At 45.6% G+C, this 17,072-nt stretch overlaps 1 protein-coding gene across 1 annotated transcript in view; it reads left to right on the top strand.

The window, feature by feature from the left end:
- Window positions 1-17,072, top strand: part of GLCCI1 (glucocorticoid induced 1) — a 139,449-nt gene that overhangs the window by 35,123 nt on the left and 87,254 nt on the right. The gene's annotated exons all lie outside the window — the stretch shown is intronic.

The following is a 17,072-nucleotide window of genomic DNA, read 5'->3' as shown; positions in this document are numbered from 1 at the left end:
CCCATCCATCCGTCTCCGCTTGCGGGTCGCCTCCCCATCCATCCGTCTCCGCTTGCGGGTCGCCTCCCCATCCATCCGTCTCCGCTTGCGGGTCGCCTCCCCATCCATCCGTCTCGGCTTGCGGGTCGCCTCCCCATCCATCCGTCTCGGCTTGCGGGTCGCCTCCCCATCCATCCGTCTCGGCTTGCGGGTCGCCTCCCCATCCATCCGTCTCGGCTTGCGGGTCGCCTCCCCATCCATCCGTCTCGGCTTGCGGGTCGCCTCCCCATCCATCCGTCTCGGCTTGCGGGTCGCCTCCCCATCCATCCGTCTCGGCTTGCGGGTCGCCTCCCCATCCATCCGTCTCGGCTTGCGGGTCGCCTCCCCATCCATCCGTCTCGGCTTGCGGGTCGCCTCCCCATCCATCCGTCTCGGCTTGCGGGTCGCCTCCCCATCCATCCGTCTCGGCTTGCGGGTCGCCTCCCCATCCACCCGTCTCCGCTTGCGGGTCGCCTCCCCATCCACCCGTCTCCGCTTGCGGGTCGCCCCCCCATCCACCCGTCTCCGCTTGCGGGTCGCCCCCCCATCCACCCGTCTCCGCTTGCGGGTCGCCCCCCCATCCACCCGTCTCCGCTTGCGGGTCGCCCCCCCATCCACCCGTCTCCGCTTGCGGGTCGCCCCCCCATCCACCCGTCTCCGCTTGCGGGTCGCCCCCCCATCCACCCGTCTCCGCTTGCGGGTCGCCCCCCCATCCACCCGTCTCCGCTTGCGGGTCGCCTCCCCATCCACCCGTCTCCGCTTGCGGGTCGCCTCCCCATCCATCCGTCTCCGCTTGCGGGTCGCCTCCCCATCCATCCGTCTCGGCTTGCGGGTCGCCTCCCCATCCATCCGTCTCCGCTTGCGGGTCGCCTCCCCATCCATCCGTCTCCGCTTGCGGGTCGCCTCCCCATCCACCCGTCTCCGCTTGCGGGTCGCCTCCCCATCCACCCGTCTCCGCTTGCGGGTCGCCTCCCCATCCATCCGTCTCCGCTTGCGGGTCGCCTCCCCATCCATCCCCGCTTGCAGCCTAAATCTGTGTCTGTAGTGCATGTTAAACCTTAGTACCATAAATAACATGTAAGATTTTTACTCCTGTAGTAAAGTGTACTGGACATTTTATTTGACTAAAATAAACAAACAATTCAGATGACTAAAATACAACTAAACCTTAAATGTTATTTTAGTATAGATAACTAAAATGAAGTAGAAATTTGATGTCAAAATTTAACACTGGGAACCTCTCCCCTGAACGCTGCCAAATCTTGATTGCTAGAGATGGGAGCACATCATCTTCCTGCGTCAGCTAGCAAGGCAGCAATTTCATAGAACTAATCGGATAACCTCTGAGGGTCCTATTCACGTTCCGCTCCATGGCGGGTGTTGTGTGTTTGCTCGTTTTTTGCGCTACACTCATATGGCAGATCGTTTATTTCTGCTGGTTGCCCTACAAGAAACAGGCGTGACAAAGTAGCTCATTCAGCTTTTTGAGCATTTAGCTTTGTATGTTTTGGACCTGATGAAGTCTGAAGTTACGAGGTGGGCGTGGCGCAACGCGTCGGTACGTGGGGAGGAGCTTCCGGTGACGTCATTTCCGGCGTGGGGGCCATATTGGATCACCCTGTTGAGTACACCCATAGCATGTGGTAAAAAGCTGGAAAACTCGTGGGCAAATGTGAGTGTAATACTTATTGTCGTTTTAAATTTGATGCAATAAAAACCGGTTGCACTATGGAGGGTCTCTGCTTGTGTCTTATCATGATCCTGTGAGGAGCTGGCTTTTAGTCTGTTGGAGGCTGGAGACGTGAGGGGAAAGCCTGAGAGGGGACCCATTCTGATAGGATCACTTGATCCTCAAAGCGTGTTGACCCTGTGGGGTCTAATGAAGGAGGTGAGGGGGTATTTTGGCTGGTAAAGGATTGGCACGTGTGTACCACGTATACGGCACATTATATGTTCTTGCATGAAGAGTGAAGTGTGAGGATCACCACAAATTATCGTATTACTATTATTATATCATTTTGGACTTTTTGAATTGATTATTTGTTCACCAATTTTGTGCACCAGTATACATATTGTTTCACAATGTGCAAATAGGAGTGTTTGTCACTTTTTTCACTAAATATTCCCCGTGAGGGAATTCACGTATGACACAATTATTTTATTATTTATGTATTGATTTATCACCTTGGATATATATATGCAGGGGATGTATATAGAGTTGTGCATTTTAACACGTAATTGTTAGTATTATTAGCGCTACACTATTTTTTTTTTTAATTGCTAAAATTGGAGCCATCAATGGTGGTGTTAAAGTGGAGTTCCACTTGACCTATCAAAAAATAAGTCCGCAGCTACAGAAACTGTGGTTGTTGAATTTAAAAAAAAAACAGCCACTTACCTGTCCTGTGGAGTGTCCCCCGCAGCTAGTTTCATTGGCTGTCCTGTATTCCAGGAGGCCGGAATCTTCAGTGTGTGCACCCGGCTGTGATAGCTTGCGGCTTCACAGCCGGGTACCCACTGCGCATGTGTGAGTAGCGCTGCGCTTCGTGAATAGTCCTGTAGTCTTCTGGGACCTGTCACGTGTCCCAGAAGACTACAGGGAGGGAGGACACCTTCCATTTGAACGTACCGGAAGTGGAAGCGGGTACCCGCTCCCCAAAGGTGCCAATCCTTAATGGGGAGCGGGGGAGCAGTCCTTAAAGCGGAACGTTCCCTTTTGGGTGGAGCTCCGCTTTAAAGTGGTGGTAAATCCTTACATATGGCCAGTAAAGTGACTGGCCTCAGGTGGTAATGATGAAAAAATCCTCTTAAACAAGTTGTACCTGTTTATCGGCACCTTGCCTGCCTTCTCTACATCCATTCATAGTCTAGAATTTTTATAAAGGCTTTCTGAGCTTTTCAAAAAATGGGGTCAAATTTGAAATTACACTCTGCGGAGCTCTGTAAGGAGAGTACTGAGTGCTTATTGGAGGGAACTGCGCTACTTATTCCAATTTTGGGTGCGATTTGCATAGACATCTGTGCATGAATGAAGAATCAAGTTGCACGATTTCCAGTTTCAATGCAGTGTGAACGGGGGCTTAGTGCTTTTTATTGAGACTAGAGACACACTATAGAAGTATATGCTTTGTTCATATTTCATGTCCTGAGGTTTACACCCACTTTGTATGTTCTGTGGACTGCTACTAGTCTTACTGAGATGGATAAAGTATAACAGATGGTCTGAAAAAATGTCTTCCTTGGGGTCTGCTTTCAGCTTCCCTCTGGTACCAACCTCATGGCTGAAGACTTAGGCGGTTGGTCCAGTGATCTCTGCTGAAGGAAATGTTGCTAATCTGAACCTCCCATTCAACAAAGACCACATGAACAAAATGCCCCTGCTTTTGCTTTGTGAGCATCTAAGGGAGTGAGCCTGGAAGAAGCATTTTCTCCAGGAAAGGTAAGTATGACAAACCCTCTTTAGCTACAACAAGACTCTTGACATAACCTTCATGTTAACATTTAGTATTGGTTCAGTTTAAGAATGGCCTGCCGACTAACAGGAAGAAGAAGACCAAAAAACATTATTTTTTTCTAGAAGTGAAGATAACAGAACAGGAACGAATGGCTCATTGAGGAAATCAAAACAGCTCATACCAGAAACTCTCAGGTCTAGTACTACAAAGTCATTCCTCAAAAAAACAAAACAAAAACAAAGCAAGAGCAAATCAAGACAACGCAAAAAAGACTTGGACAGTAACAAATAAACTGCAGTGCGTAGTTTACGTGAAGAACTCCTTGCTATGTGCTAATGGGAGGCCTAGAGGTAAACATGCAGCCAGCAGACGGGTTCATACAGACTGCAGGCCCTGAGCAGACAGGCCTCAGGGATTAGAGAGCAGTGTCTGCTTACTACTTCCAGTCGCATGGCGATCCTCCCATCTGCTCTGTGCATGCAGGAAAAAAATAGTGCTGTGTACAGTGCCATACAATCCTGGGGCTAGAAAGTGCAAAAATGTTGCAAAAAAAGTACAGTATTGCAACATTTTATCCAAGAAAACTTTTTTTGTATACAGGGGTTGGAAGAAACAGATGAATTTCTACATTTGCAGGTGTGAAACATGACATGTTGTGCGTTGAAAGCAGAAGTGATGTAACATTGTTTTGTTTCCGCTGTGTGATGAGGCACCTAGCTAACAGGTGGGAAGCCTCACTTTTGTCATTCACTGCAAGCTCTGCTAGTAATATGGAGTCATGTCAGAGCTCACTGAACTTCAAAGAGGGAATATTGTTGGTGCCGCTTAGCTGGTGCCTCTGTGACTCAAGTTACCAATTTATCTGCCGTGTCGCGAGGTACAGTATCAATTATTATTATATAGTGTTTATATAGCACCAAAAAGTTTGCTCAGCGCTGTACAATATAGTGGGGGACAGAACATGAGACAATACAGTAACAAAACAGTATACGAGGGGTTAGGAGGGCCCTGCTCTTTCGAGTTTACAATCTAGGAGGGAGGGGGTAGAGGTACAGGAGAAAGTGGATGTTGGGAATTGACAAATATAAGTCTTGTAAAACAATATAAACAGCGCAAATCAAAACCCATAAAAATTAAATATCAACCCACAAATCATATGAATAATAAAATATAAATTCAAATAAAGTGCAAAAAATATATAAATCTAAAAATATAAAAGTGTCCAAAAAAGTCCTTATGCCCAAATTCCTTAGTGCTCCAGCCAAAAAAGCTTCCTCCTTTTTAGTATGTGCTTCCACCATCCACCAGTGCTGTAACCAACATAAACCGCACTCACCAGATGTTGGTGAACTACACGCCTTTTAGGACTTTTAGGGATCCTATACCCCCTCTACAGCCTCCTGGACTCCGTTCTACCATATAGGGCTTAGATTCTCCTTCCAATCACTCCTGATATATCCTTCCAAACCAGCTCCACAGTAGTGCAAGAGAAAAAAATTGTATATAGTGTAATATTGCTAATACCCCGTATAATAATAGCAGGCAACTCACATTTCACAAAATCAATAAAAGCATTGTTTATTTGCCTCCATCCGGCCAAACATAGTTCCCACAACATCCAAGGACAGCTTCAGAAACCTCACAGCCTTATTGCAGGCGGCACAAATGGTTTGGGCAGCCATGTCTTGATATTCTGCAAACCCCATTATCACCTTGAAAGGTAGAGTCCCTGCCAGAGACTATGTACACATTTTGTCAATTCCCAGAAGAATTCAGGCTGCCAATACGGTGGTCCAATCTTGGCCAAAATTACAGAAACACCAGGTAAAAACAAAATTGTCACCCAACTCCTGTATATATCCGTCTCCTAACTTGCCTACATTCCAGCACTGCAGCTGAAAAGTCTTAGAGGCTGCAGAAGGGTTCTTGCATTATGAGGTTTGTTTTTTTTTTTTTTCTTTTTTTTTTTTGGGCCTCTTTAAAACTGAACTCCACAGATATATAACAAAGTTTTGCAGTTTTGTATTTCAGCGATTATCAGACTTGGGGCAGCTCCGGGACAGTCAGGTGTACTGCAGTGCACAAGATAAGATTTAAAAAAAAAAAAAAAGCTGGCCGGGGGAGAGCGGAGTGATCTGTATACATTTCTGGACTGGTTGCATTGAATAACAAATCTTTTTACCCATAAAATGCCTACAACCCAGTGATTAGACTGACACACTAACTTTTTAACAAGTCAGGAGGCTGCAGCAGGGTCTGATCTCCGTCCGACATACACTATATTGGTCGGCCGGCCTTTACACGCACATGAACTTTAATGGCCCCCCAGTCTCACTCCCTAGGATTCAATATTGAGTTGGCCCCGCCCTTTGCAGCTATAACAGCTTCAACTCTTCTGGGAAGGCCGTCCACAAGGTTTAGGGGGGTGTCTATGGGAAGGTTGGACCATTCTTCCAGAAGCACATTTGTGAGGTCAGGCACCGATGTCGGGGGAGGAGGCCTGACTGGCAGTCTCCGCTCTAATTCATCCCAAAGGTGTTCTGTCGGGTTGAGGTCAGGACTCTGTGCAGGTCAGTCAAGTTCCTCCACCCCAAACTGGCTCCTCCATGTCTTTATGGATCTTGCTTTGTGCACTGGTGTGCAGTGATGTTGGAGCAGGAAGGAGCCATCCCCAAACTCCTTCCACAAAGTTGATAACATAAAAATTGTTCAAAATGTCTTGGTATGTTGACGCCTTAGGAGTTCCCTTCACTGGAACTAGGGGGCCAAGCCCAACCCCTGAAAAACAACCCCACACCATAATCCCCCCTCCACCAAACTTGACACTTGGCACAATGCAGTCAGGCAAGTACCGTTCTGGCAACTACCAAACGCAGACATGTCCATCTTATTGTTAGGCAGAGAAGTGTGATTGGTCACTGCAGAGAACACGTCTCCACTGCTCTTGAGTCCAGTGGCAGCGTGCTTTACACCGCTGCACGTGGTGATGTAAGGCTTGGATGCAGCTGCTCGGCCATGGAAACCCATTCCATGAAGCTCTCCATGCACTGTTGTACTAATCTGAAGGCCACACAAACTTTGCAGGTCCTTAACTATTAACTCTGCAGACAGTTGGCGACTTCTGTGCGCTTCAGCATGCGCTGACCCCGCTCTGTCATGTGACGTGGCCTACCACTTGGTGGCTGAGTTGCTGCTGTTCCCAGTTGCTTCCACTTTGTTATAATCCCACTAACAGTTGACTGTGGAATATTTAACAGCCAGGAAATGTCACACTTCGGCCTGGAAAGTTTCCAGCCGTCAGAATACGCTCATCCGTACTGCCGTCTATAGCTGGTGGCACTGATTGAGAAAATGCATATTTTCCAACAGGCTGGTTGTACAGAATTTGATTAAGATATTGATTTCTGTACAACCAGCTCCCCGTACATGGTGCAGAATGTGGCCAGTCTCTGCTGCACCAGATGATTTTCAATCCATCTATGGCCAGATTACAGTGTTACTAAACACAAAACTGTAAAACCAGTGTGTATATGCAGTAAAGCATGCTTGTTGGTTTTATCGTGGAACCTAAGGGGTTTATTCTCCGCATTGTGTAAATAGGATGTTTGATCCTGTCTTCTCTGATCCTCTAATAGTACGAAGCCTTGGGGTCAAGCTGCACATACTCAATTTGGTGTGTATTGCTAGACTATTTTTTGGGGGGGGGGGGGGGGTTTGGGGTTGGGAGTACATGTGATCAGCACAGGGCCAATCAGCCCTTCTACAAAACTCCTTCTACAAGCTTTAATCAGTGCTCTGCTGGACACAAGACTGCACTAACTGCTGATTTGAGATAAGGTATTTAGTCGTTTTATAGTTACTAAAATAATTGCATTTCCGTGTACTGTGGCAGACCAGATATAGTGAATGCAGGGTCCGGGGAGACCGGATATAGTGAATGCAGGGTCCGGGGAGACCGGATATAGGGAATGCAGGGTCCGGGGAGACCGGATATAGGGAATGCAGGGTCCGGGGAGACCGGATATAGGGAATGCAGGGTCCGGGGAGACCGGATATAGGGAATGCAGGGTCCGGGGAGACCGGATATAGGGAATGCAGGGTCCGGGGAGACCGGATATAGGGAATGCAGGGTCCGGGGAGACCGGATATAGGGAATGCAGGGCCCGGGGTTTAGTAACACTTTAAGTGGACACCAGACAAACTGGGAGACTGCTTCCCTCCAGCACACAGAAGGTGATTGACATTCTCAGCTGTGCATGTTTCCCTTTGAGAGTTTGCAGGGGGTGTGTCCTTTCCCTGTACAGGTCTCAGATTATACTCGGCATTTCTCTTTTGAGCTGTGTAATATGTGATTACAGATCCCCACCCCCTTCCTCTGGAATCTCAAATGCTGTGTAAATATGCTTTGGCTGTAGAGATGAGGTCTGCAGATAAACAGGTACAACTTGTGTAGCAGGATTTGTATTCTCTGTGCATCACAACATTTTAAAGAGTAGCTCCACTTTCATAGGGGAAAAAAATGGCAATACACACCAAACTGAGCATGTGCAGCTTGCCCCCAATGATCTGTTGTATCATGAGATATAATGGGGATAGTAGAAGGGGAGGATCAGAGAAGACCGGATCAAACGTCCTGTTTACACAATTCAGAACATTAACCTCTTAGGTCCCACAGGGAGTATAACCAGCATGCTTTACTGCATCTACAGACTGATTGTACTGTTGTGGGTTTAGTAACACTTTAAAATGATTATACTATCTCCTTAATAATGGAGATCTTGTGTGCACATGATGCTCCCCCCCCCCCCTCTACATTAAAGGCTTTTAAGCTGATGTGGGTGCATTTAAGAAACTGCTTGATGGATGACTAATACAGAACAGGAAGGAAAGGCTCTGTCTTGCCTGTACCTTTTGCATGTTCTGGAAACTGACATGTTTATATTGTTCAGTGATGTGTTCACGTGTTTTGAGATTTTTTTTTTTTTTTCTTTTGTGTATTTTGCATACGGTTTCCAAAAGTAAAACGAAGCACGTTTAAAAAATAAGAAAAAATAATAAAAAAAGGCCTTGCACACCATACTGATGTACGAGCATCCGGTATTTCTAGCAGAAAAAAACACGAGGATGGTGCTATAGGTCACTTGCGAGTATTTGTGAGAACGCGCATACAAGCAGGAAGCATAGTATTCGCACAAATTTGAGAGTATTTGCAAAACTTCGCACTTTGCAAAAATACTGGCTGACAATTCCGATTTTTGTATTTTTGTACTGATCAATATCATTATTATACAGGATTTGTATATTATTATTATTATACAGGATTTATATATTATTATTATACAGGATTTATATATTATTATTATTATACAGGATTTATATATTATTATTATTATTATACAGGATTTATATATTATTATTATTATACAGGATTTGTATATTATTATTATTATACAGGATTTGTATATTATTATTATTATACAGGATTTGTATATTATTATTATTATACAGGATTTATATATTATTATTATACAGGATTTGTATATTATTATTATTATTATACAGGATTTGTATATTATTATTATTATACAGGATTTATATATTATTATTATACAGGATTTGTATATTATTATTATTATTATACAGGATTTGTATATTATTATTATTATTCAGGATTTGTATATTATTATACAGGATTTATATATTATTATTATTATTATTATACAGGATTTATATATTATTATTATACAGGATTTATATATTATTATTATTATTATTATTATTATACAGGATTTATATATTATTATTATACAGGATTTATATATTATTATACAGGATTTATATATTATTATACAGGATTTATATATTATACAGGATTTATATAGCACCAACAGTTTGCTCAGCGCTGTACAGTATAGAGGGAGACAATACAGTTCAATACAAGAGCGATAGGAGGGCTTGATCCTTGGAGCTTACAATCTAGGATTATGCACCTGTGTGTACAAATACATTGAAAAAGAGGCTGCATTTAAATCAATTTATTACAGGTACATATATAGTGCCGTCAATTTACGCAGCGCTTTACATATATATTGTACACCCCTTGAGGGTTAGGGACTGATGTGAATGTACAATCTAAGGTCTCTAACTCACATCCATATACTAGGGCCAATTTAGACAGGAGCCAATTAACCTACCAGCATGTCTTTGGAGTGTGGGAGGAAACTGGAGTACCCGGAGGAAACCCACGCAGGCACAGGGAGAACATGCAAACTCCAGGCAGGTGGTGCCGTGGCTGGGATTCAAACCAACAACCCGAGTACTAACATGGCGGAAGTGCTAACCATTTAGCCCCTGTGCTGCCCATAAATCAATAAAAAAAACCCCACTGTATACCTGAAAACCTGAGCATTTCCAGGCAGCAGTGTGCGAGAGGCCTTAAAGGAAATGTTCTTCCCAGGGCCCGGGTGGACAAAATCCAGCAGAATTCAACAGAGGGACATTTTAATTTATAAGGTACAATAAGTGTTTATCGAACTCACTTCCTCCTCAAAGCAGAACTCCAGCAAAATAAGATAAAAATTACCACCCCATTAAAAATGTTGTAATCTGCAATCTGGAGCTGCTTGACGTGAGAACCACATTTAGAGTGATTGTGAACCCTCGCCTTCTGAAACTACCCATTCAGTTTAAAATAGAAATGAAAGGCAAAACATTTATGTATAGATTAAAAAAAAGGTGTGGGGGGGGGTATTTATATGGTTTTTATAATTAAGTTCCCTCTGCTCTCAGCTGCATAAGAGCTGGGGGAGGAGAAACCGCATTACACTGATCTTACCAGTGAAGGGGGGCGGGGTGGCACTTCAGGAGAAGTCTGACCATTGGATGAGAGCAGGCTGAGCTCCCAGCAGAACTAGAGAGCTGACCACTCTGTATTCCCATGCCCAGCATTGTAAGTTTTATTTATGAAAGGAGAGGGACTGGCAGGATCACCAGGGATTTCATACAAAGAGAGGAGACGTTTTTCATACAAGTACATGGTGTACAGCAGGCACACATCAGGAATATGAAATGCTGGTTTACATATTCTTTAACACAATGAGCACAACAAAATAAAAATGCCCTAGTAAACTATTTTTGTTAAATTCTTCCTCCAGCACTTGGTGTACATCTTTCAGTGCCGCTGGCTCAGTGCTGCTTCTCTGAACTTCTGGTTGGTGGACAGTGCAGTCTCCAGCCTGTTAGCTTTAAGGGAAGGGAGGAGCAGGGATTGCCATCCTAGGTTCTGGGCTGTGTTTCTATTGAAGCGTACAGCTCTAGTCCATGCTCGCAAGGCTGGCTCCATAGGATTCTGCAAGAGAAAGCAGCCACTCTGAAACATGAAACCTGGGGCATCGGTCATGGCACCAGCATAAACTGGAAGACCGGCAAGGATCAGAGTGTTACTAAACCCACAACAGCAAAAATAAGTCTGTATATGCATTGTGTATGTGGTTTGATCCTCCGATCCTCCTTTTCTTCCAGTGTCCCCTTATCTCCTCATAAGGCATATTGTGTGGAGTCACTCTGCACATGCTCAGTTTGGTGTGTATTGCTAGAGAGGTTTTTTTTTTCTTGAGTGCATGTGATTAGCACGGAACCAATCAGCACTGTCCAGACAGAGGTCAGGGGTCCTGCATCCTCTTAGAGCAAAATGAAAACTCTTACTAGCTTTAACAGGTGAATTCTGTCAGTATCTAGCTGAGCACAACACTGCTATATACTGATGAGAAAAAGTTTTTAGCAGTTTCTGTGTACTAAAATAATTGCATTTCCATGTTCTGTGTACTGAGAGCGGATATAGGGAATGCAGGGTCCGGGGGAGAGCGGATATAGGGAATGCAGGGTCCGGGAGAGAGCGGATATAGGGAATGCAGGGTCCGGGGGAGAGCGGATATAGGGAATGCAGGGTCCGGGGGAGAGCGGATATAGGGAATGCAGGGTCCGGGGGAGAGCGGATATAGGGAATGCAGGGTCCGGGGGAGAGCGGATATAGGGAATGCATGGTCCGGGGGAGAGCGGATATAGGGAATGCAGGGTCCGGGGGAGAGCGGATATAGGGAATGCAGGGTCCGGGGGAGAGCGGATATAGGGAATGCAGGGTCTGGGGGAGAGCGGATATAGGGAATGCAGGGTCTGGGGGAGAGCGGATATAGGGAATGCAGGGTCTGGGGGAGAGTGGATATAGGGAATGCAGGGTCCGGGGGAGAGCGGGTATAGGGAATGCAGGGTCCGGGGGAGAGCGGGTATAGGGAATGCAGGGTCCGGGGGAGAGCGGGTATAGGGAATGCAGGGTCCGGGGGAGAGCGGATATAGGGAATGCAGGGTCTGGGGGAGAGCGGATATAGGGAATGCAGGGTCTGGGGGAGAGCGGATATAGGGAATGCAGGGTCTGGGGGAGAGCGGATATAGGGAATGCAGGGTCTGGGGGAGAGCGAATATAGGGAATGCAGGGTCTGGGGGAGAGCGAATATAGGGAATGCAGGGTCCGGGGGAGAGCGGGTATAGGGATTGCAGGGTCTGGAGGAGAGCGGATATAGGGAATGCAGGGTCCTGGGTTTAGGAACACTAATGCATTCTCTGCATTAAGGTAAAAAAAAAAAAACCTGTGTGCAGCTCCCCATCCCCTCCCCCTCCCCCTTCTTACCTGAGCCTGATCTCCATCCAGCGCTCTGCATGAGAATAGCATCTCTCAACACTCTCCCTCCTTGTAGGCTCAGCGACTGCAGTGGAAACCATTGGATCCTGCTACTGTCAGTCACAGCCAGAGACCTGGGGGTGGGGCCATGCTGGGTATGACAATGGACTTGGATTGAGTCCGCGCAAGTGCCCCTAGAGCAAGCCGCTTGCTATGGGGACATTCAGCAGAGGAGGAGTCAGAAGCTCTGGTGGGGGATCAGGGCTTGAAAAACCATTACACAGAGCAGGTAAGTATAACCTATTTTTTTTATTTAAAAAAAATTTTACAATCTCTTTAAGCCGGGGTTCACACTGATGGGGTGCGCAATTCGCACTGGTTTCTGTGCCGCATGGCATCATGATCGCACCCCGTTCATGCAAACCACTGTGGGGGTGTGTATGTCAACGATACTCCGAAATTGGTTCGCAAAATGCGGTGCGATGTGCAGAATCGGATCGCTTGGGTGTGAATACTCATGCGATCCGATTCTGGTGTGGACAATATAAGGGTCCTGTATTATTTTGATGCGGTGCGATTTGAGCCATTAAAAATATTTGGCTCAAATTGCATCGCACAGAAATCGCATGCAACTTGCACAGGAATGTGGTGCCGTGCCTGTGCGAATCACATGCGATATTCCGCACCACAACAGTGTAAATCGAGGCTGAAACGTATGTGTACACTAGTTGGATGCGTCGAAGTGCCATTCAAAATGAAAACTATTACAGCAAACTTGTTTTGTATGTTGCGGGACTGTTAGCATGTTCTCAATAGTGCAGTCTAATGCAGAACACGCTAATGAATGCACCCCTGCTTTTGATAAATCTTTACTTGTATTTTCTTTTCTTTAAATCAGCCGGTATAGGTACTTACATTTCAATGATCAGCCTTTCACTACCCTGAACAGCAGTACTCAGACTGGTAGAGGTGGCGGCAGTGCTGGGCGCTGATCTGTACTCCTGATGTTACAGGCGCTTGCCCCTTTGGCCTCATGCACCCTGGGCCTTTTTTTTACAGCGGCTGGTTTTGGCTTCTGGCTTTTTTTTTTTTTTTTTCTCTACTGCCAGTAAACTCCCCAGCATGTTATCTTGTGCGTCCATTCGCACACAGGCTTTTAATCAGCGTTTTTTGGCTGGAAAGAAACCCCAGAGCTAGTGGGTTTTCAAGAGGAGCTGTAAAAACACTTTTTTTTTTTTTTTTCTGTTTTTTTGAGCCAACTTTGTGTTTTTGTTTTTTTTTTTTGTTTTTTTTTGATTAAACCTCAAACATGACTAAAACATTAATGCAGAAATGCTAAAAAATGCATTAACACAACTTTTTACAGCTAAAGCTACCAACATTTTTTTTAAACGCCCAGCGTGCATGAGGCCTTAGAGCAGGGCTCGGGAAAAGGAGGCAGTGTGCTGGTGTGGCACTAGAACAGCCTAGTTTGCCTTTCCTCATCCTAGTCCTTTTATTCAGCTGTGTTGCTGGGGAGGACCAGCCACAGTGAAGGCCAAAGCTCCCGCCCTTCAGGCTTTTGTTGTATCACCAGCACTGGAGGGAGGTGGGGGCAGCAGTTTCTTCAGGAAGAATTGACATGGCTTGTGGGGGTCTACTAGAACAGCCGTCCTTGGTCCAGAGGTAGACACTTTTGACTGTGTTTAGCTGTTGTGGAACTAAAAGTCCCATGAGACATTTCAAGACTCCTAATATTATTATATACAGGATTTATATAGCGCCGACAGGTTGCTCAGCGCTTTACATTATGGAGGGAGACAATACAGCAACAATACAGTTCAATACAAGAGGGATTAGAGGGCCCTGATCCTTGGAGCTTACAGTCTAGGAGGGAGGGGCTAGTGGTACAAAAGGTAATTAGCTGTGGGGGATGGAGTGGTCGGAGGAGTAGGGGATTCCAGTATTAGCTGGGGTCGGGGTAGGCTTCCCTGAAGAGATGGGTTTTCAGGGTGCGCTTAAAAGTGAGTAGAGTAGGCGATAGCCTGATAGATTGGGGTAGGGAGTTACAGAGGATGGGTGAAGCCCTTGAGAAATCCTGGAGACGGGCATGGGAGGAGGAGACAAGGAAGCTAGAGAGTAGGAGGTCTTACGAGGAGTGGAGAGTACGGTTTGGGTGGTATTTAGAGACAAGGTCGGTGATGTAATAGCCACAAATATGACTCCCAGAAGTCGAAGCATGATGGGACTTGTAGTTCCCCAACAACTAAACGGCCAAAGTTTGCCTTCCCTCATCCTAGCTTTATTCAGCTGTGTTGCTGGGGAGGACCAGCCAGAGTAAAGGCCAAAGCTCCCGCCCTTCAGGCTTTTGTTGTATCACCAGCACTGGAGGGAGGTGGGGGCAGCAGTTTCTTCAGGAAGAATTGACATGGCTTGTGGGGGTCTACTTCAAGGGTTTATTGCTAAAGAAGTTATTCTTTCAGTTGCAAAAAGTGAAATACTTTGTGATGCAAAGGTTGATTCGTTCATATTTGTTTGATGAGGTAAATAACAATCCCACCTTTATCCCAGGTAGAGTGGCCAAACACAGGAGCAAGAATGCTGATCTGACCACACGTGGGGTCTGGTGGTTATAAGTTGCTTAGATCTATAGATTGCTGTAAATCAGTGGCTTTGTGGAAGGTTGTACAGGAAGATTCTTCATGTTCTGTATCTGTACAAAGGCCTGCAGTCTTCATATCATTTATAGTATGAAAGTTGTCTGAGGGACTGGAATTATTTCCATCTTCAACACAACACTTTGCAGCTAAGAAGATCATTAACCCGAGTCTGCAAACAAGCAGCGGCTGCAGGAAGCTGCCATTAGCACGTGACTACGAGATCGCAGCCACGCACATCAGACTCGCAAAGTAAAATGTAGGCAAATTACCGTGACATATTTTCTTGGGTCTGGTTCCCATCTATGCTGGTGTTTTTATAGACTGAAAAGCGAAGTTTCCTGAGGCTCGGCGGTTTGAAGTAAAGGTGACCTGTCTGCTCCTCCTCGTCTAGTTGTGTCTGTGTGTTCTTCAGTCTGTAGTCACAGGAGTGACAAATGGTGTACCCGCTATCTGTGGCTGGACCTACCAAACGAAAACCTACTGCTGTTGTCATAAGTAGTCCCAAATTCCATAAATTGTCCTCATTAAAACCAAACTTTTTTTTTTTTGTTTTTTTAATTTATTTCAGTATCTCCCATTGGGAAGATTTTCCCTCACTTCTTGTCTGTGACTCCTCTAAAAGAAAAGAGGATAGGGTGCAGTTGTCAAAGGGACAGCAAGCACACACGACAATAAAAACATTGTTTTAAAAGGAAACTCCGCTTTCGTTTGGGTGGGGGGAGCAAATAATGCAAAGAAAACAGTGTAATTATTATTATAATACAGTGTTTATATAGCGCCAAAAGGTTTGCTCAGCGCTGTACATTATAGTGGGGGACAGTACATGAGACAATACAGTAACAAAACAATACACGAGGGGTACGAGGGCCCTGCTCCTTGGAGCTTACAATCTAGGAGGGAGGGGAGTATGGTACAGGAGGAAGTGGCTGTGGGGGATGGAGTGGTGGGAGGAGTGGAGGAGATCAGCAATTAGGTGAGGGCGGGGTAGGCTTCCCTGAAGAGATGGGTTTTCAGGGTGCGTCTAAAGGTGAGGAGGGTAGGTGACAGTCTGATGGATTGGGGTAGTGAGTTCCAGAGGATGGGGGAAGTCCTGCAGTTGGGCGTGGGAGGAGGAGACCAGGGAGCTAGAAAGTAGGAGGTCTTGTAAGGAGCGAAGAGTACGGGTTGGGTAGTATTTGGGTATGAGGTCGGTGAGGTAGTTTGGGGCAGTATTATGAATAGCTTTGTATGTCAATGTTAGTAGTTTGAATTTAATGCGTTGGGCAATCGGAAGCCAGTGGAGGGAATGACAGAGGGGGGTTTATTATTGTTATTATATTATTATACAGGACTTAAATAGCGCCAACAGTGTGCTCAGCGCTGTACAGTATAGAGGGAGACAATACAGCAACAATACAGTTCAATACAAGAGGGTTAGAATGGCCCTGGTCCTGAGAGCTTACAATCTAAGATTTCTGCCCAAGTCCTATTGCAAGTGAAGGTTTTTTATTTTTAAAACCAGCTTTTTCAATCTGCAATGCTGTAATTTTCTGTAAAATGCAATGCATTATGGTAATCTAGAGGTATTCTGTTCACAGATTGTGTGCAATACATCCCCCAGAAGTCTTTTCCTGTTTGTGTGATTGGCTCATTGATTTTCCCTGACATCCGCACTAAAATACAAGTCAAATTTTGAGCACCTCTTGCAACAAAATGTCATTTTTGAGGAGATACTCACAAAGGAAAATCTCATCAAAAGGATGCAGACCCTGCCACTTTCCTCATTGGAGTCCTGCAGGTGGATGTGCTCTAGTTGGGGAGATTTCTTATCACTTCTGTCCTGACAGGAAGTGAGGGGGGGACATTCCCAACCGACAGACAACCGTAAAAAGCTTAGAGGTTCTAATCCTTCCCCACTGCATCCAAAAATGCATCCAATCTCCAGCCACAATTAAAGAACAAGTTCCCCTTTGAAACATTGTTATTGTACAGGATTTATATAGCGCCAACAGTTTGCTCAGCACTTTGCAATATAACGGGAGACAATACAGCAACAATACAGTTCAATACAAGAGAGTTAGGAGGGCCCTGATCTTGGGAGCTTACAATCTAACATGTTGCATGTTCCACCCAGGACAGTGAGCAGGGGTTCCTCTCACCACACCTGCGGTCACAAAATGAGTATGTCTGGGTCTCCGCCCACATAGCTGGGTCAGTCACTCCGTTTCCTGTGAATGAATAAAGTACCGTCCGCCACCGCGGAAGATTTGCTTGTAGTTTGAAAGAACTGTGAGCGCTCTGATCAGC

This window comes from Staurois parvus, unplaced genomic scaffold (genome assembly GCF_062004578.1).
Source record: "Staurois parvus isolate SC_StPar_1 unplaced genomic scaffold, SC_StPar_1.0 ptg001847l, whole genome shotgun sequence".
NCBI classification, from domain to species: domain Eukaryota; kingdom Metazoa; phylum Chordata; class Amphibia; order Anura; family Ranidae; genus Staurois; species Staurois parvus.
This window is presented reverse-complemented; position numbering and strand designations above follow the sequence as displayed.